General features: G+C 41.7%; 1 protein-coding gene across 6 annotated transcripts in view; it reads left to right on the top strand.

The window, feature by feature from the left end:
• MGAT5 (alpha-1,6-mannosylglycoprotein 6-beta-N-acetylglucosaminyltransferase) overlaps positions 1 to 27,403 on the top strand; it is a 430,917-nt gene that overhangs the window by 123,266 nt on the left and 280,248 nt on the right. For 3 of the 6 annotated variants that reach the window (XM_003405868.4, XM_010586350.3, XM_023543014.2), the window contains exon 3: positions 14,046 to 14,245. The exons of 2 other annotated variants lie outside the window; for them this stretch is intronic. The gene's annotated coding sequence lies outside the window, so the exon portion shown is untranslated. Of the gene's footprint in view, positions 1 to 14,045; positions 14,246 to 16,279; positions 16,382 to 27,403 lie in introns of all 6 variants that reach the window. One more of the 6 variants, XM_064287274.1, reaches the window with a different exon arrangement.

Here is a 27,403-nt window from a genome sequence, read left to right as displayed (position 1 = left end):
TTTACTCTTTTGGTGAAGTCTTTTGATGAGCGTGTGTTTAATTTTTAGAGGATCCCGGTTATCTAGCTTATCCTCTGGAGCTTGTGTGTTGTTGGTTGTGGTTTGTAGCCTGTTAATGCTGTGTATTAGGGCCTTTAGCGTTGACTGTATTTTTTCTTCTATGCACTTCATAGTTTTTGGCTTTATATTTACATCTTTGATCCATTTTGAGTTAGTTTTTATATACAGTGTGTGAGGTATGGGTCCTGTTTCATTTTTTTGCAGATGGACATCCAGTTTTGCCAGGACTGTTTGTTAAAAAGACTGTCTTTTCCCCATTATGTTTTGTCTGTTTTTATACTGATTTATATAAGCTCATATAGGATGTACTGTTTTGTGTTTGGCTAACTTATGTTTGTGAGCCTCCTCCATATTGTTACATATAGTTGTAGATCACTCATTCACATTGCTGTATTATATTCCATTATATGACTGTGCCACAGTTCATCCATTCTACCATAGATGGAAAGTCCCTGGTTTGTGCAAATGGTTAATGTATTCTGCTGCTAACCGAAAGGTTGTAGGCTCGAGTCCACCTTGAAGTCTCTCAGAAGAGCAGCCTGGAGATCTACTTCTGAAAGGTCACAGTTGTGGAAAACCCTATGGAGCACAGTTCTACTTAGAATTGATTCAGTGACAACTTGGTTTGGTTCTTGGTACCGTAGATTGGCATTTGAGTAATTTGTCATTTTTAACCCATGACCTGTTGCCATCAAGTTGATTACAACTCATAGCGCCCCTATAGGACAGAGTAGAACTGCCCCATAGGGTTTCCAAGGAGCGTCTGGTGGATTCGAACTGCTGGCCTTTTGGTTAGCAGCTGAGCTCTTCACCACTGAGCAGCTGGGACTTGCCATTTTTAGTTATTACTGATAGTGATTCTGGATATATTCTACTATATTATTGGTAAACATACATACATATTTCGGTTGAGTAGCTATTTCGGAGTAGAATATTTGGGTCATGAGTACACATGTTCAGCTTTATGAGATAATGTCAAACAGTTTTTCAAAGTGGTTATACCAAGCTGTACTTTTACTAACAGTGTAAGAGCGTTTCCTTTGCTTTAAATCCTTACCACACTTGGAATTTTCTTTTTCACGTTACCCATTTTGGTGGGTGTGTGGTGGTATTGAGTTGTGGTTTGATTCCTGTGGTTTCATTAATCTGTATTGCACTGTGGTTTGATTTATATTTGATTCTGAAGGACTTAGTTATATGATTTTGTTTTAGGCCTATAATGGATTTTGTAATCTCCACTGTTCACAGTTGGGAACCTTAGAAAGGCATTATTATTTTAAGTTTCCATGGATACTGAACTGTTCCAGCAGACTCCAACACCTTTCAGCTGTTCTGCGATAGAGAAGCTTGGGAAGTTGGTGTCTTGTACGGAATAATATCCTGCTTTCATCATATGTTTGGTTTGTTGCAGTGAGATCAGCAGAAATAAGGAACAAGGTCCACATTGGGTCAGCTTAACTTGGTTTGGCTGTGTTAATTAGTATCAGTCCTGGACATTTATAGATCTACACAGGGGAGTCAGTAGGTGAAAGATGGATAAGTCTGAACCTTGTTAAAGCTTGTTCACATTGAGGACTTGTATGACCAAACTTGACTTTCGGGTTGAGTGTGAAATTCTCATGTTGCAATCCAGCGATTTCCAGGATAGAAGGATGGTAAAGAGGAAAAATTGCTGAAGGTGAGATAGCTCAGAACCACTTAATAACTGAAAACACAACCACTGAGTTACTCCTTAAACACGGAATTCCAGTTTTTCTGTTAGTGGAGGCTGTTTCATGATCTAGAGGATTTACTGTGAAGCTCCTCAAGGACAATCAAAGCTGGTTTTGGAAATAGTGCTGGGAAGGGAAGCTTGCTAGAAGGAACCCAGGCTTCCTTGTGTAAGCAGGTAATATGATTCATTCTGTAGCTTTTTGCCTTGAGCATTTCACAGGTGACATAGGAAGGTGATTAATGAAGACAGATTTGGCATCGTTTTTTAGGCTGCTACTTTTGCCATTTCTGCTCTTCCTCTAGGGAAGAAGCTCGTGGTTTGTCTGGTAATCTTTATTCACTCAGAGTCCAGGTGCTCAGTGAACGAGTGCAGTGTGGGGGGAAGGGTAGGAGGGAGGCATGAGCATGTGCTTGGCAGGTGAGGACCATCTGAACAGAGATTGGAGCCCTGGTCTGTACATGACAGGAGTCTTGCTTATCCTAGAAATATTTTCCAGAAAATAGCCCCACTTTGGGCTTGGCAGAGACTGTCTTCAGTAGGGTAAGGAGTGTGTTGTTTACTAGGACCCCAGTGGCTTGTTTTCTCAGTAGTTACCTCTGTGGACTATGTAAAGAGGTTGCTGGTGCCCCTTCAGGAAGAGAAGTCACTGGGAAGGTGTAGGATCTTCAGGGACCCCATGTCAGTTATACTCAGTACAGTGTTAGGGGAAAGTTAACTGAATGGATATGGTGTTTGGATATTACTTTCAGGATTTTATGTTATTGCTGTTACTGCACATGTGACATCTTCTAGATTGAGCAGATAGGGATAAATGGGATCTGGACTGGCGTGTGTTGTGTACCAAGTGTGTCTTTGTAGCCGAATGAGGGAAAAAAACCTTTATTGAGGACTTATACATGCCCGGAACTATGCCAAACCTTTGGACTTCCTTTTAATCTCATTTGATTCTCCATTTTAAACAAGAAACAGAGGCTCTCAGGGCTTAATAATTTGCTAGACTAGAGTTACTTGGGGACAGGTAATGAAAAGTAGGTGTGGGCCATTGAAAACTGAACTGAAAGCCACCCTCAAGAGGAAGTACATAATGGAAAGACACCAGTGGAAAGACATCCATTGTAGTGTACCAATTACCCTCAGCAAGAACATTCCTTTGACTTCAATTAAGAGAGATGGGTGAGTTTGAGGCGCTTCTAAAATACCACTGGTACAGCTAAGGCCAATTTGAAAGGATAAAGCTATCCTCTTATCTAGACTCCTGCTGAGAGAGGAGGGCCTTTTAAGTCCACAGGGGGAATTATTTGAGGGCAGAAGACCATGTCTTTTGTATCCTCAATGCTGATTGCAGCACTAGGCGTTTTGTTGACTGAAGAGGGAATACCCATGGAGAGTTGAAGGAAAAAAAAAGGACTATAACTTAGTAAAATGCATCTGTATCTTGCCCTTTCCCAAAAGAATCTGATGTCATCACCAAAAATTATCTTTTAGATTCATTGAGAACTGCGACACAGGGCAGGTGATGGTCACATGTATAACACAGTAGTACATATAGGTTATATGTGTATAAAATAGGTGATCCATAAATGTTTGCAGTTACTGTTATTGGCTACAAGGAAGTATAATTTTTGCTGGGGGTGCAAAGAGGGTTCTTGATTCTACTCTTATACTTCCTGCTCAAGAAAGCATATGGAAATAGATGAGTTAGAATAGCGTTGTTATAGATGAGGATGACTGTGAGTCCACAGTGCTGTCCACAGTAGCATAAGATAAATCATTTGTAAGGTTCAGAAGTATTTTGCTCAAGTACCTCACACCTTGTAATAGTATGTTTCAACACTGTGTTTAAGAACTGCATTTTTCGTGTGGTACAGAACAACAAAGCTCCTGTCTTCTAGAAACATCACTGTAGTAAATGAGACTGTTTATTCATTCCTTGTATCAGTTAGCTGTTGTCACATAAAAACCAAACCAAACCAGTTGTCGTCATCGTTGAGTCAGTTCTGACTCATGGTCACTCCGTGTGTGTCAGAGTAGAACTGTGCTCCATAGGGTTCACAATAGCTGATCTTCAGAAGTAGATTGCCAGGCCTTTCCTCCAAGTGCGTCTCAATAGACTCAAATCTCTAACCTTTCAGTTAACAGCTGAGCATGCTACCTGTTTGCACCACCCAGGGACTCCAGTTGCCGCATAAACTATCCCAAAAGATAATGTTGTAAGACAGTAAGTATTTATTATTGCACATGAGTCTACAGGTTATTTGGGTGGCTTTTCTGGTCTCAGTTGGGTTCACTCATGAGACCAGGGTCAGTCTGCTGGTCTTAGCTGGGCTTTCCCTGTTTGGGGGTTGGCTGCCTGAATCTGGTCTAGGATGGCCTCAGTGGGGCAGCTGGGCTCTTTGGCACATGGCGTGCCATTCTCCAGCAAGCTAGCCCAGGGTTATTTAGTGGTCGTAAGAGGGCAAGCAGAAGCACACAAAGTCTTTGGGGCCTAGGTTTGGAATTGGCATACCGTGACTTCTGCTGCATCTTGTAGGCCAAAGCAAGGTACATGGCCAGTCCAGATTCAAAGGATAATGAAATAGACTCTTGATAGGAAGTGTTGCAGAGTCTCCTTCCAAAGGGCATGGATACAAGATCATGAATTGGGTGGGGCCGTAAATACAATAAGTCTACCACTTTTTTTTTTTTTAATTGTGCTTTACGTGAAAATTTATAGCTCAAGTTAATTTCTCATTCAAAAATTTATACACAAAATAGTTTTGTGACATTGGCTGAAATCCCCTCAATGTGACAGCACTCCCCGCCTTTCCACTCTGGGTTCCCTGTGTCCATTTGACCAGTTCCTGTCCCTTCCTGCCTTCTCATCCTGCTTTTGGATAGGAGCCCCCCGTTTGGTCTCATATATCTGATTGAACTAAGAAGCATGTTCTTCACGTGTATTATTTTTTGTTTTACAGACCTAATCTTTTTCTAAAGGGTGGGCTTCAGGAATGGTTTCAGCTCTGGTTAACAGCATCTGGGGGCCATAGTTGCAGGGGTTCCTCCAGTCTCTGTCAGACCAGTAAGTCTGGTCTTTTTACATGAATTTGAATTCTGTTCTGCATTTTTCTCCTGCTCTGTCTGGAGCACTCTGTTGTATTTCCTGTCAGGGTGGTCGTTGGTGGTAGCTGGGCCATCTACTTCTTCTAGCCTCAGGCTGGTGGAGTCTCTGGTTCCTGTGGTCCTTTAGTCCTTTGGGCTAGTATTTTCCTTCTGCTTTTGGGTTTTTCTTCATTCCCCTTTGCTCTGAGTGGGATGGGACCAATGGGTGTATCTCAGGTGGCTACTTGCAAGCTTTTAAGACCCCAGATGGTATTCACCAAAGTGGAATGTAGAACAGTTTGACCAGAGAAAAGCAAAGCAATCTAGATACATTTTTTTTTAACGTATAATGTTATTTATCTTGTTGAGAATATACACAGCAAAACATACACCAGTTCTTCAGATTCTGCATGTACCATTTAGTGACATTGATTACATTCCTTCGAGTTGTGTAACCATTCTCACCCTCCGTTTTCTGAGTTCTTCCTCCCCCATTAACATAAATTCACCACCCCTTAAAGTTCCTGTCTGATCTCTCGAGTTGCTCTTGTCAGTTTGATCCCATATAGATAGTTCTTAATAGAGCATAACGTTCAAGGCAGTCCTTTTTTACTACTTAAGCTAAACTATTGTTTGGTTTTAAGAGGATTTCAGGGAATATTTTTGGTTTAAGGTTTTGAGATTATCTCAGGACAATGGTTTCAGGGGTTTGTCCAAACTTCATGGCTCTAGGAAGTCTGGAGTCCATGAGAATTTGAAGTTCTGTTGTTCATTTTCCTCCATTTGATCAGGTTTCATCTATATACTCTTTGATCAAAATATTCAGTAGTGGTAGCCAGGCACCATCCAGTTCTCCTGGTCTCATTGTTCATGGAGGCAATTAGCCACACATTTCATATCCTCATCCTATTCCTGACTCTCCTTCTTCCCCTGTTGTTCCAAACAAAGAGAGACCAATTGTTGTGCCTTGGATGGCCACTTGGAAACCTTCAAGACAGGCACTAGGCAACGAACTAGGAGGTAGAACAGAAGTGTTAAACATGTTATTAGGCCAGTCAGCTGGGATGTCCCTTGAAACTATGACCCTAAACCTCCAAAGCAAGGTTGGTTGTACATAAGCAGCCTCAGCAGCTACTTTTTTTGTGTGTCATTGCTTTATAATATCTGTCACACAACTTTTGCCAGTTTTACTTTTTATGGGTGTACAACTTATTGACAGCAATTACAGTAATCAGCTGTGTAACCCTGCCCTTAATCAACATAATATTCCCATCACTGTTTACGCCCCTTTTCCCCCCTCCCTTCTGCCCTTGGTAACCACTAATAAACTTTGTTCTCTTCTTGTCTTTTTATATAAGTGAGGAGATACAATATTTGTCCTTTTCCGATTGGCTTATTTCATTCAGCATAATGTCTTCCAGCTCCATCCATACTGTAGCACATTTCAAGACTTCGTCTCTCCTGCTGGCTGAGTAGTAGCCCATGGTGTGTGTGTACCACATTCACCTGTTGATGGACATTGAGGTTTTTTCTACCTTTTGACTATTGTGAATAATGCTGCAGTGAATGTTGGTTTGCAAGTCTCTGTTTCAGTCTCTGCTTTCAGGTCTTTTGGGTGTTTACCCAGGCGTAGACTTGCTGCATCATACAGTGGTTCGATTTTTAGGTTTTCAAGGAATGGCCACACTATTTTCCACAATGGCTGTATTATTTTGCATGCCCAGCAGTAATGGATAAGGCTTCCAATTTCCCCACATCCATGCCAACATCGGTTGTTCTTAGTATTTTTTTTTTTTTTTTTTTTTGATCGTAGCTATACTGGTGGGAGTGAAATGGTATCTCATCATGGTTTCAATTTGCATCTCTCTGATGGCTAATGGGAGCCCTGGTAGTGTAGTGGTTCAGAGCTCGGTTGTTAACCGGAAGGTTGGCAGTTTGAATCCAACAGCCTATCCTTGGAAACCCTATGGGGCAGGTCTGCTCTGTGCTGTAGGGTCACTATGAGTCAGAATCCACACAATGACAACAGGCTTGGTTTGGCTTTAGTCTGTTGGTTAATGACTCTGAGCATGTTTTCATGTGTTTGGTGGCCATTTGAATGTTCTCATTGTGAAATGACTATTTAAATCCTTTACCCATTTTATGATTGCGTTGACTTTTAGTTGTTGTCAACGTTTTATATATATTTTTGTTATTAGATTCTTGCCAGATATATGGTTTCCTAAGAGATTCTTCCAGTTGGAAGCTTGTCTTTTCACTTTTTTGGTAAGGTCTTTTGATGAACAAAATTTTTAATTTTTATAAAGTCCCATTTATTTATTTGTCTTTTGCTGTTTATGCTTTTGTCATTATATTAGATAATCCATTGTTAAAAGCTGGGCCTATGTTGCCCCTCCTTTTTCTTCTAAGAATTTTATGGTTTTAGTTTGCACATTTAGGTCCTTAATCTATTTTGAATTTGTTTTTGTGTGTGCTGTGAGTAATGGATCCTGCTTCATTTTTCTGCAGGTGGAAATCCAGTTTTCCCAGCACCGTTTGTTGAAGAGGCTCTTCTTTCCTCATTGAATGGGCTTATCACTATTGTCAAAAATCAGTTGACCATAGATGTGTAGGTTTATTTCTGGAGTCTCAATTCTGTTCCATTGGTCTATGTGTCTGTTATTATTCTAGTACCAGTCTTTAGATTACTGTAATTATTTAGTATGTTTTAAAATTATGAAATGTGAGTCCTCCTACTTTGTTCTTCTCCTTCAACATTGTGTTAGCTATTCAGAGCCTCTTGCCATTTCATTTAAAGTTGAGATTGGTTTTTTTATTTCTGTAAAGAAGGCTTTTGGAATTTTGATCAGGATTGCGTTGAATCTGTAGATTGCTTTGGGTAGTGTTGATATTTTAACAGTATTAAGTCTTGCAGTTCACAAATTCGTTCTTTTATTTATTCATCCCGCAGTCTCTCATTTGATCCCTTAAACAATCCCTCATGCTCTTGTTCCATTTTTTATTAGTTAAAAACTCATGAAAGACTTATCAATTAATGTCCATAGGCTCTGAGGAAGCTACTAAAATAAGACACCAGCCCCGCCCTGCAGAAGTTCATAATCAAAGGGGTGGGGGAGATGGATATGCAGGCAGCCAGTAATGATAGAATTTGAGCAGGTCAAAGAAGAGTGTGCAGAGTGTACTTTGAGCTCAGATAAAGGAGTGAACCCAGTCTGCAGGTGGAGTGGCTTCCCAGAGGAGCTAAGTCACCCGGAAACTTGGAGTAGGAATTGACTGAAAGAGAAGGGCAAGATCCACCATCACCACTGCTGTGGGGTCGGTTCCGACTCATAGCAACTCTACAGGGTTTCCAAGGCTGTCGATCTCTAGGAAGCAGACTGCCACATTTTTCTCCCAAAGAGCCACTGGTGGTTTCCAACCACTAACCTTTCCGTTAGCAGTCGATTGCTTTAACCACTGTGCCACCAGGGCTCCTTGAAGGGTAAGATAAAAAAAAAAAAAAAGATAGGTGTGTAGTATATGGGAAAGCAGGGCCTTGAGTGAGTTGGTTTGTTCCAGTTTGAACCCCTGCTGAGAATTTGCATTTCTAACAAGCTCCTTGCTGAGAATTTGCATTTCTAACAAGCAACCAGGAAGTTTTACGGAAGAATCACCTGAAGATCTTGTGAAACTTTAGATTCTGATCCAGTATATCTGGGTGGCAATACGAATTCTTAGCAGGGGTCTGAATCAGAACCAAGGCATCTGAAGCCCTGGGAAAGTGCCTCAGGGGTAGAAGCACATCTAGCTGGTTCTGGAATGGTTAGTTTGCTGAAGTGTGGCAGTGGCAACAAATAAGCCTGGAAATGTATGCTTGCTCCAGGTGGGAAGGCCTGCAGCGAAGGCAGAGGGGCTTGGATATTATGGAGTTGGAAGGGCACACAACATAAGGGGGAGTTATTAGAACTTTTTTTTTTTTTGGTAAACATCCCGATCACTCATCCACCTTAAGGAACTGCCAATATGATTATCCCATCCTGATACTTTTTCCTAATTAGAAAGAGGAAGACAGGATATCAGGAGGGACCAGTCCCTGGAGAAGGACATCATGCTCAGTAAAGTAGAGAGCAAAAAAAGAGGAAGACCCTGAACAGGATGGATTGACACCAGTGGCTGCAACGATGAGCTCAAAAATAGCAACAATTGTAAGGATGGTGCAGGACTGGGCAGTGTTTCGTTCTGTGGTACATAGGGTCACTATGAGTTGGAACTGACTCAGTGATACCTAACAGCAACAGTAGTAAATGGTTCAGATAAAAGGAACATAAGATGGTATCTCTGCCTTGTTGTTTCCTATACTAATGGAGAGGAGCAGGAATAGCCTAATAATACATGGGGGAAGCGGGTTCACGTCGGTGCCAGTCAATTCTCTGCACATATCAGGATGGCTTTTATTTGTAGTTATGAGATGATTTGTGGTTGCTTGGGCAGCTCCATTTGGTCTCCATTTTTCTTATAAGAGCTTCGATTACATTGGATTAGATTCACTGATGTTCTCTCTCTGTGTGTATGTCTGTATATATAGTTCAAAAACCAAACCCAGTGCCATTGAGTCGATTCCGACTCATAGCGACCCTATAGGACAGAGTAGAACTTCACCATGGAGTTCCCAAGGAGTGCCTGGCGGATTCGAACTGCTGACCCTTTGGTTAGCAGCTGTAGCACTTAACCACTATGTCACCAGGGTTTCCGTATATATAGTACAGGGGGGTATATGTGCATGTGTATGTTTGTATGTGTGTGTATGAGTGTATTTATGTATGTGTTTGTATATATTGTGATTATGTGCGTGTGTGTGTATGTGTACATGAGTGTATTTGTGTATGTATATTTTGTGTATGTCTATATTGTGATTACCTGTGTATGTGTATTTGTGTGTGTATGTATTGTGTATATGTGCATGTGTATGTGTGTATGTTTGTGTGAGTGTATGCATATATGTGTATGTATGAGTATAGGTATGTATTGTGTGTATATGCGTGTGTGCATGTTTGTGGGTGTGACTGTGTATATGTGTGAGTGAGTGTGTGTGTTGCTGTTTTGTTTTCTCTAGCAGGGATCTGTCCTGGCCCTAGGGTACAATCAGCTGCCCACTTCCCTCCCCATCTCTCTCTCTCCTTCAGTCCAGTCTGTGTGCTTCTCTTTTGTCCAGGGAACTTTTTTCTGTTTTCATCTCCACAAATGTCCCTCTCACTGCCTCTCCTGCTGACGTGTGGTCTCCAGCCTCATTTCTCATTCTGATCATGTTCTTTTTGGATTCTGCCAAATCTCTTTTGCATTTGTTTTTCACCTCGGCACTCTATTCTGTTAGCAGTTCAGTGAGCCCTTTCCAAGCTAATTTTTCCCTATTTGCTTTTTAATTAGTTTTTCTTTCCAGCTTCTTGTCTCCACCCCTTCGTCCTGCAGTCTTTCTGTGGATAACCAGTACAAGCCCCACAATTTTATGCATGGTTTTAAGAAGATGTGGGTCGAAGCAATGCCAATCATGGTTATTGTTCCCAGGGCCGAGGCTTTGTCTTGAAATTTTCGGTTTTGCTCGTTTGTCATCTTGCTCTACAATAAGGTATGTGACTGTTTCCTGGCATTTCATGATCTGCAGTAAGTTTCCAGTGGCAGGTACTTGGTCTTTCCCATGGAGTATTTGTTGGAAATGATTTGTATATTAAAAATAAAGTGCTGAGAAAGTGTTGGAGCCCTGGCTGTGCAGTAGTTAAGCACTTGGCTGCTTACTAAAAGGTCAGTGGTTCAAACCTACCAGCCGCTCTGTGGGAGAAAGATGTGGCATTCTGCTTTTGTAAAGATTAAAAAGCTGTTGCCGTCGAGTCGATTCCGACTCATTAGCCTAGGAAAGTCTATAGGGAAGTTCTACTCTGTCCTCTAGGGTCTCTATTAGTTAGAATCGACTTGAAGGGTTTTTTTTTTTTTACTCCTTTGGAGTCCACTGCTGATGGACATTAGACCCTGAATGGAATAAAAGGAAAAGATTCTTATCTTTGGAATTTCCACTTCTTTGGGGCATGTTAGCTCAGCTCCTTAGACCATGGTATAGGTTGCAAGGAAGAAAGGTGGTGGTTATGGGCCCCAGTTTCTCCTAGACACTTTCTACTCAAAGGGAGGCCCACAAAATGGCAGCTTGTTAGAAATGCAGACTTTCTAGGCCCACTGAGTCAGCATTTGCACTATAACCAAATCCCCCTGTGATTCTCAGGCGCATTAACGTTTAAGAAGCACATTCTAGGCATAGCCTCCTGCTTGGTCAGCAGTAGTGATCAGATCTCTCAGGCATGTGTCATGGACATGGCCCCTCAATGTATGAGGCTGACATTTGATTTCCTGCAATGTTTATTTTCCAGTTTGAATGGATACCTGTATGTGATTTTACTTTGGACCTTTCTCTGGGTATTCATATAGAAATATATAGATCAGGACAAGATTTCTTTACAGACTACCAGCCTTGAGTTCTAGGAATGGGAAAATACCATAAACGTTACTATGTGTAGTCATCATACAAGGCGCTGGGGATTCCAGCAGTAAGACGTGGTTCTGCCGTTGAGATGCCTGGTCCAGGGAGATAAACATATAAACGGGTGATTTTATCTCAATGTGTTACATTAAAAATTTTTTTTGTTGTTGTTGTGGTCAAATATGTATAACAAAAAGTTTGCCATTTTTAAGTGTACAGTTTATTGACGTTACTTACATTCACCATGTTGTGCTACCATCACCAGTGTCCATTTCTAAATGTTTTATGTCACTCAGTCAGAAACCCAGTGCCCCTTCAGCATAACTCCTATGTCCCCTACCCCTAGCCCCTGGTAACCACTAATGAACTTTTGTCTTAATGCGTTTGCCTATTCTAGATATTTCATGTAAGTGGGATCATACAGTATTTGTCCGTTCAGGTCTGACTTACTTCACTCAACATAATGCTTTCAAGGTTCATCAGTGTCATAGCATGTATCAGAATTTCATTTATCTTTATGGCTGAGTAATAGTCCCGTCTATGTAAATCAGCGTGCTAAATCTTTGGTTACAGAAGGGGCCAGAGAAAAGAGTGGGTGGTTCTTTGTCCACTGCTGAGGTGCCACTCACATCAGTATATGCTAGTAGGTGGATGCCCCTCTGTGGGTATATGTTAGAGCTTTCCTGCACTTCTGACCCCTTCATGGAACTGCTTGTGATTCCATTTCATACTGTGAACGGATAGCACCTTTTGTGTTTTAAGATAAGCAGCTTCAACAGTCATTTGTTTAGCTACCAGCTCTCTGGTATGTAGCCGGAGAGAGAACATTTGTTAGTGAGTGGTTGTTCTGCTGCTCTGCCCTTTGGCTAAGAATCCCTGCTTCCCGTTAAGTGGAATGACTTTCCCGGATGGCCTTTTGTCTTTGCAAACACAAATTGATGGCACGTTATGTTTAAATTTAATGATTTTCCTTCTGAGTTGCCTAGTTGAAACATGGTCACTAATCTCTGTAGTTGAATTAATCCCATTTGAAGATTGAGCAGGTGGATTTTGGCTTCCTTGATGCAAGATTCTTAAGGGATTTATAGAAGAGGGAAGCAATGACCATATAATATATGTACCTTCTATTTACAAGTGTGGAACAAAACTATCTGGGGAACCAGAGAGTATTTGCAATCAGCCTGTTGCTCTGTTTTTTTTTTTTTTTTTTAACTAGAAGCTTTTTTTTTCCTCTACCCTGACTTGCCTTTCCACACTCCTTTGCTTGGAAGTCATATAAACTTGGAATCAGGTTCTGTAATCACTAGCTGAGTGAACATTGGAAGCGCAGTTAGCCAATTCTCTGAGCCTTATGGGGAGCAAACATTTCAAAATGATTTTAGGAATTAAATGAGATAGTGTGCAGAAGGCCTAATTAATACAGTTCATGCAGTCATTTATTCAGAAGGTATTGAGTGCCTCGCGTACAGCAGGCATAGTTGCTAGGACCTGTGTGATAGGCACTATGTCGAAATATGCTTATGAATAAAAAACGTGCCGGCCCAGCCCTCATGGAGCTTGCAGTCCCATAGTGTAGGACGAAACAGAAATGTCAGCAGGGGTTAGTCAGGTAACACAGGTATAACAGGCAGCCTGTGTGGGTCCTGTGGCACATTGGAGAGCCACGCCCCACTGCCACATTCCTGCCAAGGTTCCCTTGCAAGAATGGGTTCAGAGCTACCAAATTGTCTGTTTTTTTGGGAGAGGCTAGAAACTCAGATTTTTTTTTGTGAAATCTCCCAGTTTTTTCACATGTTGGTAACTAATTAAAAAAAAAAAACTTCTTGACCTCTGATCTCTAGTGTAGTGTCAAATAATAAAGGCCTAGCCTTATCAGTTAGAATTCCTGGGAGATGCAAACTGTTAACATGCTCACTGCTAACCAAATGGTTGGAGGTTTGAGTGTACCCGGAGGCACCTTGAAAGAAAGGCATGGGAATCTACTCCTGAAAAATCAGCCACAGTTCTACTTTGACACACATGGGGTTGTCATGAGTTGAAATAGACTGGTCAGCAACTGATTTATCTATCGTTACCAACAAATGTAACTTGAGTTTCCTGCCCTCTCTGAGCTGTCCACTTGTACCAGAAAGCATGGCCCTGATCTTCCACCCCATCCGGTCTCTCATCAATAGGACGTGTACCTGGAGTCTGTATCCCAGAGCCACGCCTATGCTTTCCTCCTTGTGAATCGTGAGAAACTTGACCACGTGTTGGGCACGTGTCTGGAAAACAAAACTGAGCTTAAAAGACCCATACCAGGAATGAGCTCTGTGTATGGTTTTTTTTATGACTGTTCTCATCACTCTTCTATCTGAACCCAAAAACAAAAATCTGAAATAGGGGGTTTTAGAAACTAGCTGTCCTTGGCAAGCAGGGCCTGCATTTGTATTCATTTTCTGTGGTGTTTACCATTTATGAATACTCTAATTCTGAGCTATAAATTACTGTCTAAAACAAACAAAAAGTAATTCCGCTTCCACAAGACACAGGTATCCCCCACTTGCCGAAAGTTTGCTTTACACCACTTTGCTTTTATGAAAGACCTACACTAGTGCCTGTTTTCACTAACTGAAAGAAATCTGAAGAGGATTTTTGCTTTTACGTAAAAAAAGTGAAAAGAGGAAATAGCGTTCACCATTTGTTTTGCAGCGAGCTGTTAAAGAGGCAGTACGCACCCTGAGCAGCGAGAGTGGCATCGCCAAGCTCCTTCCTCAGGAACTACACTCAACATCTCAGCATCAAGCTGCCATCTCTTTGAACTGTGCGAGCATCTGTGCTTTGTGTCGATTAATTGTGTGCATTCATTAGCAAGATGTGTTCTAAAGTTTCAGAAAAGCCAAAGAGATCTTGTAAGTATTTTATGTGTTATTTGATATGATTTGGTAGGTGATCTTTTGGGTCTGGGAACGCTTAAAAATTTCCCCACATTGAATGTAAAATGGTATAACCATTTTGGAAAATGATATGGTGCTTCCTTAGAAAGCTAGAAATAGGGATATCATATGATCCAGCAATCCCACTCCCAGGAATGTATCCTGGAGAAATAAGAGCCATTGTATAAATAGACATATGCACATCTATGTTTGTTGCAGCATTGTTCACAATAGCAAAAAAAAGGAAACAATGTAGGTGCCTGTCAACAGATGAATGGGTAAACAGAGTATGGCACATACACATAATGGTACGTACACACGATGGAGCACTACGTAATGATAAAGAACAATGATAAATCTGTGAAGTGTCTCACAACATGGATGAATCTGGAGGGCATTATGCTGAGTGAAATAAGTCAATCACAAAAGGACAAATATTGTATGAGACCACTGCTGTAAAAACTCATGAAAAGGTTTACACACCAAAAAGAAACAATGGTTACAAGGAAGGGGTGGAAGTGGGGGTGGAAAAACACTAAATAGACAATAGATAAGTGGTAACTTTGGTGAAGGGTAAGACAGTACACAGTACTGGGGAAGCCAGCACAACTTGTCCAAGGCAAGGTCATGGAAGCTCCATAGACACATCCAAACTCTCCAAGGGACCGAATTACTGGGCTGAGGGCTGTGGTGACCATGGTCTCAGAGAATATCTAGCTCAATGGCGTAACATAGTTTATAAAGAAAATGCTTTATATTCTACTTTGGTGAGTAGCGTCTGGGGTCTTAAAAGCTTGTGAGCTGTCATCTAAGATACTCCACTAGTCTCACCCCATCAGGAGCAAGGGAGAATGAAGAAAACTAGAGACACAAGGGAAAGATTAGTCCAAAGGACTAATGGACCACAACTACCACAACCTCCACCAGACAGACTCCAGCACAACTAAACGGTGCCCAACTACCACCTCTGACTGTTCTAATAGGAATCACAGTAGGGGTCCTGGATGGAGCTACAGAAAATGTAGAACAAAAATTTTAACTCACAAAAGAAGACCAGACTTACTGGCCTGACAGAGACTAGAGAAACCCCGAGAGTATGGCCTCTAGACACCCTTTTAGCTCAGTAATGAAGTCACTCCTGAGGTTCATCCTTCAGCCAAAGACTAGACAGGCCCATAAAACAAAACGATACTAAAGGGGCACACTAGCCCAGGGGCAGGGCCTAGAAGGCAGGAGGGGACAGTACAGGAAAGCCGGTAATAGGGAACCCAAGGTCAAGAAGGGAGAGTGTTGACATGTTGTGGGGTTGGTAGCCAATGTCACAAAACAATATGTGTACTTATTGTTTAAGAGAAGCTAGTTTGTTCTGTAAGCCTTCAATTAAAGTACAATTAAAAAAAAAAAAAAATCCTGACAGAAATGAATGGTAATTGCTTCTTTACTTTATGTCATTCGGCTTATGAAAGGTTTCGTAGGAATGTTCTACTTTCAGATAGTGGGGAGAACCTTTCTTTTGTTTTATAGGCAGTATTCTGGAAAAGCCAAACTCTACAGGTATCGACTAAGCTTTGAATTGTGTCTTATGATTCCTGGGGGTGAACTTATCAGGGAAGGGCTCCTCAAGACGAAAAGGTGCTTGGCCTACTCCAGGATCCTCTTTAGCTTGATTTTCCTCCCACTTTTTTCTCCTAGTTCTTGGCGAGTGAGGGAACCAGTGTATTTATTTTTCAGTCAACACAGTGAAGAATTGGATCCAAAGAGCACCAGTGTCATTGTGGTGATTTCAGTGAGACTGTTAGCACAAAATGGGAAGGATTTATACAGAAGGGCAATCTTCCTGATAATAGAGGAAGGGGCTGGGCTATTTTTAGTCACTATTTCAAGACATAATTATCAGAAATTCACAGCATTAGTTTGAGATCATTTGTAGCAATATCATTTGTTGTTTACGACAAAATGTATTTATAATAGAGTGTATGTGCATGTATATATGTGTTTTGTTGTTGTTAGGTGCCCTTGAGAGATTTTTGACTCCGAGAGACACCGTGTGGCAGAGTAGAACTGTCCCATAATGTTTTCTGGGCCGTAATCTTTAGAGGAGCAGATCGTCAGGTATTTCTCCCATGGAGCGGCTGGGTGGGGTTGAACCGCCAACTTTTTGGTTAGCAGTGGAACGCTTAGCTGTTTGTGCCACCAAGGGTGAGATAGACAGCAAGAAGGGTGTTCCTTTGAAGGGGATGGTGAGGATTCACAAAAAGTTGAGAACGATGCTTAGCATTGTAGACGTATAAAGAAAACACTCAGGGTCAGCCCGTGGCAAAATATGGGACAAGAGAAGCTTGATTGGAATCCTTCTTTTCCTGTTTGGTTCCCAAGTTACCTAAAGTCCTTCATCCAGAGCACAGTGCCTTTCATTGGATGTATATCTGGAATTTCCCAAATGTATCTGACTGCGGCACATATGCCAGTACTGATCTATGCCCTCTTAACTCCAAAGTCATCCTTTTTACCTGCTCTGTGGAAAGGATCTGGGCCCCTTAAATGCTTTTCCTTTGCAGCTGACTCGATGTGAAGCTTTGTCAATAGTGGGCTCCAGAGAAACATTTCAGGAGGAAAGGGTTTTGCTGCTTGTTCCTGTGTGCTTTCTGGAAAGACTTGTCCAGGCCTGTGCCTTCTCCAGTGTATGGCTCCCGTGGTGTGCGCCTGGCAGCAGTACCCAGTGGTCAGCTGACTCCCTTAGCACTCTCTTGGGCAGTTTTGTAGCAGAGTACCTCTCTGTGAACAGCTTTCCCTGGCACTCTAGAGAGCAGATTTCTGGCAAGTTCCAGAGGGAGGATTTCTAGCACATTCCAACAGTGCAGCACCACAGGGACTTCTCTGCCATCCACTGAGCCTTAGCTGCCTCCTCCCCTACAAAGCCAGGATCTCAGCCATGAGATAGATGTCTCCTCCTTGGGTGTGCTATTTCAGTCCTGTGGGTAGTGGCCCTGCCTTCTATAGCTGCTATTCCTGTATTCTTTACAATTCCTTCTACTTCTTACTTAGCTGATCTCTTATTACCCCAGTCTCTGGTTATACTTAATAATAGTTTATATTAAACTTGCCTTGTTCAAATTACTGAGTGGTTTCTGTCTTCTGATTGGATTCTGACTGATACAACATCTTTTAAAAAAAAAAATTGTTAAAAATAATTGGGAAAGACTGAAACTAGAAGAAAAGATTGCTGAGTATCTACTGAACCCTTCTGAGTTATCTGTGTCTTTTGTTTTCTTTTAACTGTTTTACAGTTCAGCAACTTGTAGAAAAATGGTAGTAATGCAAATGATTTCTGTTCATAGAAATGCCAATGAATTTTCTCTAGTGGACATACTATTAATCTCTCCCAAAAGACAGATTTATACATATTAACAAATTTATTTCAGCATTCCTGAAGGCCTGTATGTGTATGTGTTCTTGAACTCTCTTTGAATCTGTTGTAACATTTTATGACTCCCTCATTAATTAGTGAGTTAAATAAGATCTTTGGTATATGTTCATTTTATATTTGTAAAAGAGTCATGATTTTATTTTATTAAAAAAAAAAAAATCCTTTAGCTGTATGACATATTGAGGAGCCCATAAGATGTGCCCAAGTAGATGAAAAAGTACCACAGAAAATGATGGTAAGAACTGCTAGAAAAACGACTTAAATGAATTTTCATACTTTACAACTGGACAAACGTAGAGAAATAAAATCATCTTATTGAGAACAAACTATCACAATCATGTGTTGAACATATAGAAGTTAAGATTCATAACATATAGTATCTCTATTGGCCACAACAAATTACCATGAACTAAGTGACTTAAAACAAAGAAACTCATCTTCTCACAATTCTGGAGACCCAAACTCTGAAATAAAGAAGTCAGCATGGTTAGTTCTTCCTGGAGGCTCTGAGAGAGAGACCGTTCCATGCCCCTCTCCTAGCTTCTGGTGACTGCCGGCGGCCCTTGGTCTTCCTTGGCTTGTGGCTGTGTAACTCCAATTTCTGCCTCTCTTTACGTGGCCTTCTCTCTTTATCTCTGTGTCTTCTCTGTTTCTGTCTCTCATAAGGACAACTGTCACTGGGTTTAAGGCCCACCCTAAATCCAGGATGATCTTCTCCCTAGATCCTTAACTTAAATACATCTGCAAAGACCCTTATTCCAAATAAGGTCAATCTTACAGGTTCCAGGGATTAGGATTTGGAGATATCTTTCTGGGGGGGGGGATCCCTGGTGGTGCAGTGGTTAGGAGCTATGGCTGCTAACCAAAAGGTCGACAGTTGGAATCCACCAGCTGCTCCTTGGAAACCCTATGGGGCAGTTTTGCTGTGTCCTGTAAGGTTGCTATGGGCCAGAATCGACTCGATGGCAATGGGTTTTGGGTTTGGTTATTTCGTCCATAAGGAGCCCTGGTGGCGCAGTGGTTAAATGCTCAATTGCTAACTGAAAGTTTGGTGGTTTGAACCTACCAGGTACTCCACTCTGAGGAAGAAAGATGTGTCAGTCTGCTTCTGTAAAGACTGCAGCCTTGGAAGCCCTATGGGGCAGTTCTACTCTGTCCTGTATGGTTGACGTGAGTCAGAATCAACTCGATGGCGATGGGTTATTCAACCCATAAGGAGCAATGTTAAATGCTTGGCTGCTAACCAATAGGTCAGGAGTTTGAATCCACCAGCTGCTCCACAGGAGAAAATACGTGGTAATCTGCTCCCATAAAGATTACAGCAATGGAAACCCTATGGGGCAGTTCTGCCATCTTATAGGATTGCTATGAGTCAGAATCAACTCGGAGGCACATAATAGCAATGTGCATCCTATTCAAGTTCACCCTGCACCCTGCCCCCCCCAAATTCGTGTTCATTCTGTGAGAAAAATATATTTACCTCATCCAATTATCCCCAAAAGTCTCAAGACCAGACTTAGTGGTCTGACAAAGACTGGAGGAGCCACTGAGATTGTGACCCCAAACACCCTACTAACTCAGGATTGAAGCCACTCCTGAAGTCCACCATTCAGCCAAAGATTAAACAGGCTTATAAAAGAAACAACACATTTGTGGAATGTGCTTCTTAGTTCAATCAAGTATATGAGACCAAATGGGTTAACACCTGCCCAAAAGCAAAGAAGAGAATGCAGGAAGGGACAGGAAAACTGGTCAAATGGACATGGGGAACCCAGAGTGGAGAGGGGGAGAGTGCTGACACATTGCAGGGATTACAGCCAATGTCACAAAACAATTTGTGTATAAATTTTTGAATGAGAAACTAATTTGTGCTGTAAACTTTCACCTAAAGTGCACACACACACACACACGTACACATACACACACATACACACACAAAGTCTCAACTCACCACGGTATCAACTCTAAGGCCAAAATCTCATCAGTAAGTTCCCAGCCTCATCATCTAAATCATCCAGACCAGGTATGGATGAGACTCTGGTATGATCCACCCTGTAGCAAAATCCCTCTTCGTCTTTGGACCTGTGGAACTAGAAAACAAGCCGTCTGCTTCCAAAATGCAGTGTTAGGACAGGCATAGGATAGACATTCCCCTTCCCAAAGGGAGAAAATAGAAGGAATAAAGAGCCCTATTGCACAGTGGTTAAGAGCTCAGCTGCTAACCAAAAAATCATTAGTTCATATCCACCAGCCACTCACTGGAACCCTTATGGGGCAGTTCTGCTCTGTCCTATAGGGTCGCTATAGGTCAGAATCAACTCAATGGCGTTGGTGCCAAGCAAGTATAAAATGCAGCAGCACAAATTCCATTAGGTTTCAGGGCCTGAGAATAACGCTTAGTGTCTTGATGCTTTGCCCTCTGGACTCAGGCAGGCCGACTCTGGAGGAATTATTTGAAAATCATATGTCTTAAAAATAACCTGTATCTTGAGTATATAAAGAACTCTGTGACTCAATAATAAAAAGAGCAATAACCCAGTTAAAAATGGGCAAAGAATCTGAATAGACATTTCTCCAAAAAAGATATACAAATGGCCAATGAGCACATGTAAAGATGCTTGACCCTAGTCATCAGGGAATTGCAAATCAAAACCACAATGAGGTACCGCTGTATACCCACTAGGAAGGCTACAATCAAAAAAGCAGATAATAGTATGTGTTGACAAGGATGTGAAGAAATTGAAACCCTTATATACTGCTGGTGGGAATGTAAATTGTTACAGCCACTTTAGAAAACATTTAAGCAATTCCTCAAAATGTTAAACATAAAAGTTATCACATGACCCGACAATTCCACTCCTAGGTATACAGCCAAGAGGAATGAAAACAGGTCTACTGAGAAACTTTTACATGGATGTTCACAGCAGCATTATTCATAATAGCTATCAATTGATGAATGGATAAATAAAATGTGATATATCCATACAGTGGAATGTATTATTTAATCACAAATTGGAATGAAATACTGATACATGCCATAATATGGATGAACCTTGGAGACGTATTGCTAAATGAGAGAAGGCAGTCACAAAAAAATCACAGGATTCCATTTATATGAAATGCCAGAATAGACATATCTGTATAGACAGAAAATAGATGAGTGGCTGCCTAGGTCTAGGGTAGATGGGGAGTTGAGGGTGATAGATAAAGGGTATGGGGTTTTCTAGGGGGTGATAGAATGTTTTAAAATTGATTATGGTGATGATTGCACAAGTCTTTGGATATACTAAAAAACATTGAACCGTACACTTTAAACGGGTGATTTGTATCATGTGTGCATTATATCTCAACAAAGCTGTTGTTACAAAAAAAAAAAAAAATTTATAACAGAAATAAACCACATTCCTCAGTGGTGGGTGGTAAATGCTCCCTGTGCATCAATGTACAGATCAAACGTCTGCGTATTAGAAGATCTTTATAGTTTTCTTGGTGTACTGCGATATAGAACACATTACTTTTTTAAATTTGGTACACCATTTCTTAAAGGATGCCTGATAACACAATGGCTAAGCACTCCACTTCAGTTGCCAACCAAAAGGTTGGTGCTTGGAACCCACCCAGCAGCTCCATGGGAGATAAACCTGGCGATCTGCTCCCCTAAAGATGACAGCCCAGAAAACCCTATGGGGCAGTTCTCCTTTATCACATGAAGTTCTGTGAGTCCAAATCGACTCCATAGCACCTAACAACAATGGCATTTCTTAAAGAGTGATTATTCCAAAGTGAAATAAATAGCTACATGAGTTCCTGATGAGGGCTGCACCCCATTACCCCTCCCACCCCAAAGTGTTTGAATAGTACAAACATTTATTCTTCTTGAATCTAAGATAGGTTAAAATTATGTCAATGTGACTTGCTTCCCAGGCATGTGTAAGTCTTGTTTTATCTTTTGTAGGTTGTAAGACATAAGGGCACAGGGCTGTTTTTTACTTTTTTTTTTGTCTTGCTGTGGTCATAATTCTAAAATATAGGGACTGCTAGAAGATGATTCTGTATGATGAGTCATAAAATCCAGCTTTGCTTTGCAAGATGGAATATTATCATGTGTCATAATGAGTTCGGTGGAATGGGTGTAAGGTTCTTAGGTGCTGACCCAGGAAATCCTTTGAAGTAGCGATCTTTACCAACATTAGCGATCGTGCTTGGTGACAGAAGGCTGCTTGGCTTCCTCATCAGAACTGATGGACGAGATAGAAAAATCCTTTGTGTCAGTTGTGGTGACATTTTGCTGACACCTACCTGCCTTTTGTGTTTCACACAGATATACTTGTATCTTTTGAGAAAGGGAACTGAAGAGCAGAAAGAAAACCACAATCTGCCTCAAAATAAAACTAGGTCAGAGAAGGCAGGTTTTTTTTTTTTTTTTTTTAAACCAGGCAGGAGGGCAGGTTCTCTCACCTGACTTCCAGAAGACTCTGGGGCTCCTTAGAGGAGCGTTAGGCTTCCTCAGTAACACCCACCACTCATCATGAGCCAGGCAGTGGACTAGACCCTTTGCAAATGTTTTCTCTAATCCCCATTAAAATTTTGTAAGGTAGACATTTTATAGATGAGGAAACTGTATCTCCAGCTCTGTAACTTCCAGGACCAGTTCATATCAAGGCTGAGATCTGAATCTGGATCTAATTCCTAAGCTTTCCTACCACACCGCAGTGCCTTTCTGACCATGAAAAACACTGGGGTTTGGCTCTGACCCTCTTGAATCATTCCAAAATAGCCTTCTGAGGGGGGATTGCAAAGGCCAACTTCTTTCACGGCTGAGGAGCTGCCTCCTGAGGTGTCTCTCCGAGCGGAGGATTCGGAACACACTATGTGCCGTGTCCCTTGATGATGGGTAATAACCTCATTGGCACAGAAGGAGACTGCCTTCCAAGGAGAGAGGGATGCAGCCAGCTGAGAGTTGCTTCTCTGATTTCGTTGATTTGTGTTTCTCATACTTGATGTTAGTGAAGTGGTAAAGCGGTTATAGGACTGAGGAGGAAGCTCAGGCGTGTGAGTGGTTGAGACCTTAAAGTTCTCCAGAGAGATTTCCAAAGCAGCGATGTCTGCATTCTCCAAGGACACCACCAGCAGGCACCTTTATTGACTACAAGGGCTACAAGGACTTTTCCCGGCAAATTGTAAGTACTCAGCTCACGTAAGGACTTGAATCCTTCCTTAAAGGAGCTTAAATCTTAAGAGGGAAGCAAATCATGAAACTAAAACTCAAATATCCGTGTATGTGTCAAGAATTACAAGATTATGGGGTGCATTCACAAGAAATAGCCTGGTTCTGTCCTTCCTCTAGGGTGACCAGCTGTCCTGTTTTGTCCAGGACTGAGGTGTTTCCCAGGACACAAGACTTCTAGTGCTAAAACTAGGGAAGTCCCAGGCAAACAGGTACAAGTTGGTCACTGTACCTTCAACAGTCCTTGTGGTTTGTGGCCCTGGGAAATACACTTAGACTTCCTGGATCTTGGAGCCTGTATTTCTCTCACTATATGACTTTTAAGTCCCCTTCCTGTTTTTAGGATTAGCAGTTAAGTGTAACTAACCCACAAGCTTCTGTTGGGTAGACCATGTGGACTGGAAGCGAGTGCTCTGAGGCCTGAGAGTGGTGATCAAAAATTGATATTTGGTTGAGAGTAATACTGGCTACTTTTTAGAAAGTTGAGCAGTTAGGATAAAGTTCCAAACCCCTGTAAGACGGAGGTTGATCAGGGGATCAGGACTGTGAACTCCTCGGACTCAAGGTCTCGTATTTGTTTCAGTCTTTCTGCTGGACTTCACACCTCACCATCAGCAAGTGTTCAGTCAGGGTGGTTGTGGGTATTGGCAGGCTGCAAATGAGTTTTGTATGGCCCACTCAGAATTTAAAAAAAGATTTGAATTAGTACCCAAATTAGAAAATACAGAAATTTGACCTAAAACTTTGGGTTTGTGGCTTCTCTTGAAAGATGAGAAAATCTGGCCACCCCAGACTGTCTCCCCTTGTCGGGTAGCCAGAGCTGAGAAACGACTGTTCCCTCATAGATGGGGTGTGTGCTCCAGTTTAACATAGCCCCCCACCCCTGTCCTTGTCTGCCATCTTCTGTACCCCCATTTTCACCCCCTTTTTCACCAGTTCACTTTGTTTGCCTGGTAAGGTGAAAATCTTAACTCAATAATTCTCAACCCTAGTTGCGTCTTAGAATTTCTGGGTGTTTAAAAATAATATTGGTTTCCAACTGAATCAGAATCTTAGGTGAGGGGGATGACAGTTGATTTTAAAAATCTGCCAAGTTTATTTGGATGCACATTGAGGACCATTGCCTTAGCTTGATCCTGGGGTGGGTTTTGACGGGGAGAACCATGGAGCAGAGGATCCCAGGGGACAGTTGACCTGATTCAGTTGATTGGTAGAGTATTCTGGAGTGTCAGGCAGTCAGAAAAGAAAGTTAAATGTTGACTGAACTGGGAAAATTTAAGGAACTTTGAAAAAGCGGACATCCAAATGATGTGTTGGTCGCATGTTTTGCTGAGGCATTATTACCTACCCTTCCCCACCCCCAGTCCTGCTGTATTGCTGTAGGCATTTAAATCATTCTAATAATGTCCACAGTTTTTTGCATGGAGTGATTATAAAAGTGATTTTAATGATTTGTAAATCTAGTGGTCATGAGAGGCAGGTGGCTCGGATTGAGTGTATTTGAGGCAGGTTCTAAGAGGGAGGGGCACAGTGAAAATTAACTTTAGTGGTTTTCTGTTTTGCCTAATGACTTCATTCATCTGTAATTCTCTTACTGTAAATTGGTTTCGATGATCTACAACTCCCCCCCCTCCCCGCCCCCAGCCATCTAGATCGTTTTCTAGTTCGTGGGTATGATCATCCTGAGTAATTAAAATGTTCAAATAGCTGGTGGATAAAAACCTGTTCCTCTCATTTGAAATTTAAAGCGGAAGGCACTTGGAGACCACCTATTTCCACTGCTTAATTTTGCAGCCAGACAAAACTAAGGTTTCCTGAAGCTTTGATGGATCCAAAGCTCTGCCCCTAGGTAGTGGCAGGCCTGGATTTCTGTGCACCAGGTTCCCTCACTCCAGTTTAGAACTGCTCTTCCCAGGCCCCTGAGGCTACAGAGAACACTGGCCGTCTGTATGCTGTGTTATCTGTTCTTGGACCTTGAGCTTGGAGTCCTTAGCGTTAGAAACTTTGCTTTATTCTCCTTTGTACCTGCTGGTGTCTAGCCTGGGGCCTGGTATTAATTTTATCTTAAAGATTCTGTAGAAGAATCCTGATCAGAGGATGGGGGGATGTAGATCAGAATTTCAGATTCTCATGGAATCCAGATTTCATGGTGCCATTGAGGCTGGGTGAATCCCTGAAACTATTGCCCTGAGATAATCTTTAAACCTGGGTGAACCCCTGGTTGCCCTGAGATAATCTTTAAACTGTAAACCAAAGATACCCCCTGAAGCCTTTTTTAAGCCAAACAATAGTTCAGCTTAGTAGAGACTGTCTGCCTTGAGCGTAGTACTCTTTTAAACTATCTATATGGAATCAAATTGACAACAGCAACTCAAAAGGTTAGGTAGGAAGCTTAGAGGGCACTGAGTTTATGTTAATGAGGGAGGAACAATTTAGAAAAGGAGGATGAGAATGGTTACACAACTTGAATATTATCAGTGTCACTGAATTGTACATGTGGAAATTATTGAATTGACGTGTGTTTTGCTGTGTATAACAACAGAAACAAAATAAAATATTTTTTAAAATTCCCTAAGAAAAAGAAGTATGATGAAGGAATAAGACCCAATTCAGGTCACAGGGTCTTCATGAAGCCTCAGAGCTTCTCTCCAACCCGCTAGGATCTCTGCGACCCACTGAGTTAGTAACGCTGTGTGCTGCACTCTGTTGTGTATGTGGGGTGGGGAGGTGGTTAGTTTCTAAGGGCAGAGAGCATATCTTGAGCTTTCACTGAATGTCTTCCATGAGTGTTTATTCTTCTCATAGGATCTCTAGTTCTCTAGATGGCCTCTCGTTGCCCTTTTATCTAGTTTTCGTTCTAAAGAAAATGCTCTAAAATTCCACTCTAATGTCATGTGGGTAGAACTGCAAGAGAAAAATAGTAAGATTTAGATCTACTTCTAAACTGGTGATGGGGCCCTGGTGGCATGGTAGTTAAGGGTTTAGCTGCTAACCACGGCAGTTCAAATCCACCAGCCACTCCCTGGAAACACTAGGCAATTATGCTCTGCCCTGTAGGGTCGCTGTATGTTGGAATTGACTCGACCACAGCAAGTTTGGTTTTTGGTTTTTTTAAACAGGTGACATATGTTAGTGAGTTCTCCTTTTTCTCAGGCTAGCCGCTCCCGTTTAAGGTGTTTGAAGGCTTTTTTTTTTTTTTTTTTTTTTTAACCTTCTTGGCCTGTCCATGCTGCCAGGCTCTAACAGCCTGATTGTTTTGTTCACTGCCTACATTTTACGTCTTTGTAATTCAGTCCCCGCTGCTAGGTTTGTGAGGCTCTGCATTCGGCCGAGCTGGATTCTACCACTTCTAGCAGAGACACTTCCCTGGGTGAGGGGGGAAGGATGTGGGTTCCAGAATTACCTGCAAAGTTGTTTTCTTCTTCTTTTAATTCCCAGACTGAACCCTAACACAGAACCACAAAATTAGAATTGGGGGTGGAGGATGCAGGAGAGACTCTACTCAGGGCTATGAGTTTTGAAAAATGTCCAGGTGGTTCTGGTATACCTACCCTGGTCCTCATTTGAACACAGCTGCCTTATAGGGCTTACTTTATGAACTGTAAAAGGAAAGCGACTTTTGTTTCTTGAGCGCTTTTTATTATATGTCAGATCAAGGGATTTAATCCCTCTTTTTTCAGAGTCACTCCATTCATTCATTCATTCCATAAATTTGGGTACCATATATGTGCCAAGCCCTCTGATAGGTGCAGAGGCATCTGGGAGCAGGGGTTAAGGAGCTAGACAGCCAGAGTCTCAGACTCTGCTCTTCCACCTAGTAGCACTGTGCCCTTGAACCAATGACTTGGTACTTCTTAATGCCTCAGTTTCACACACTCTAAAATGGGGATAATAATAACACCTACCTCATAGTCTTAGAGTGAGAATTTCATGAGAGGATATATGTTAACTTAATGACTGTTAGGTCTTATTGCAGTGATAATTAAGATACAGTTTTGCCTTTATAGAACATATAGTTTGGTGGAAACAGGCTCCAGAGGACCAGCAATGTGCTTGGCAAGTGACACGTGGCATTTGAACACATCTGTGCTTTTGCCATCTTACCATTTGGTTGTTCCTTCCCTCTGCACCCCACTCTTAGCAGTGCCTCATTTATCTACCAGTGTAACGAGTTCAGCCGTAAGAATTGATTGGGAACTATCACGCAAATCTACGTTATACCTTCTTTTCAAATGACGAGGTGTCATTATTTTGAAAATCACTTCTGCTTTGCCACCGTAGAGTGATGCTCCCAGGGACTCCTAAGATGCTTTAGTCTTTGTCCTTAACAATAAATGACCTTCAAGTATTGTCCTTTTTTGTTCATTTATCTTGGGCTTTCTCCCTCATGATTGCAGTTACTTTTTAGTGTTGTCATCTTTATTAGGGAACGTGCCTATGTCTTCTAAAATTCTTAATCTGATTACTACAAACTAGAGTA

This window comes from Loxodonta africana, chromosome 6 (assembly GCF_030014295.1).
Source record: "Loxodonta africana isolate mLoxAfr1 chromosome 6, mLoxAfr1.hap2, whole genome shotgun sequence".
In the NCBI taxonomy this organism is placed as follows: domain Eukaryota; kingdom Metazoa; phylum Chordata; class Mammalia; order Proboscidea; family Elephantidae; genus Loxodonta; species Loxodonta africana.
The sequence above is the reverse complement of the archived record's forward strand: the minus strand, read 5'-3'. Positions and strand labels throughout refer to the sequence as shown.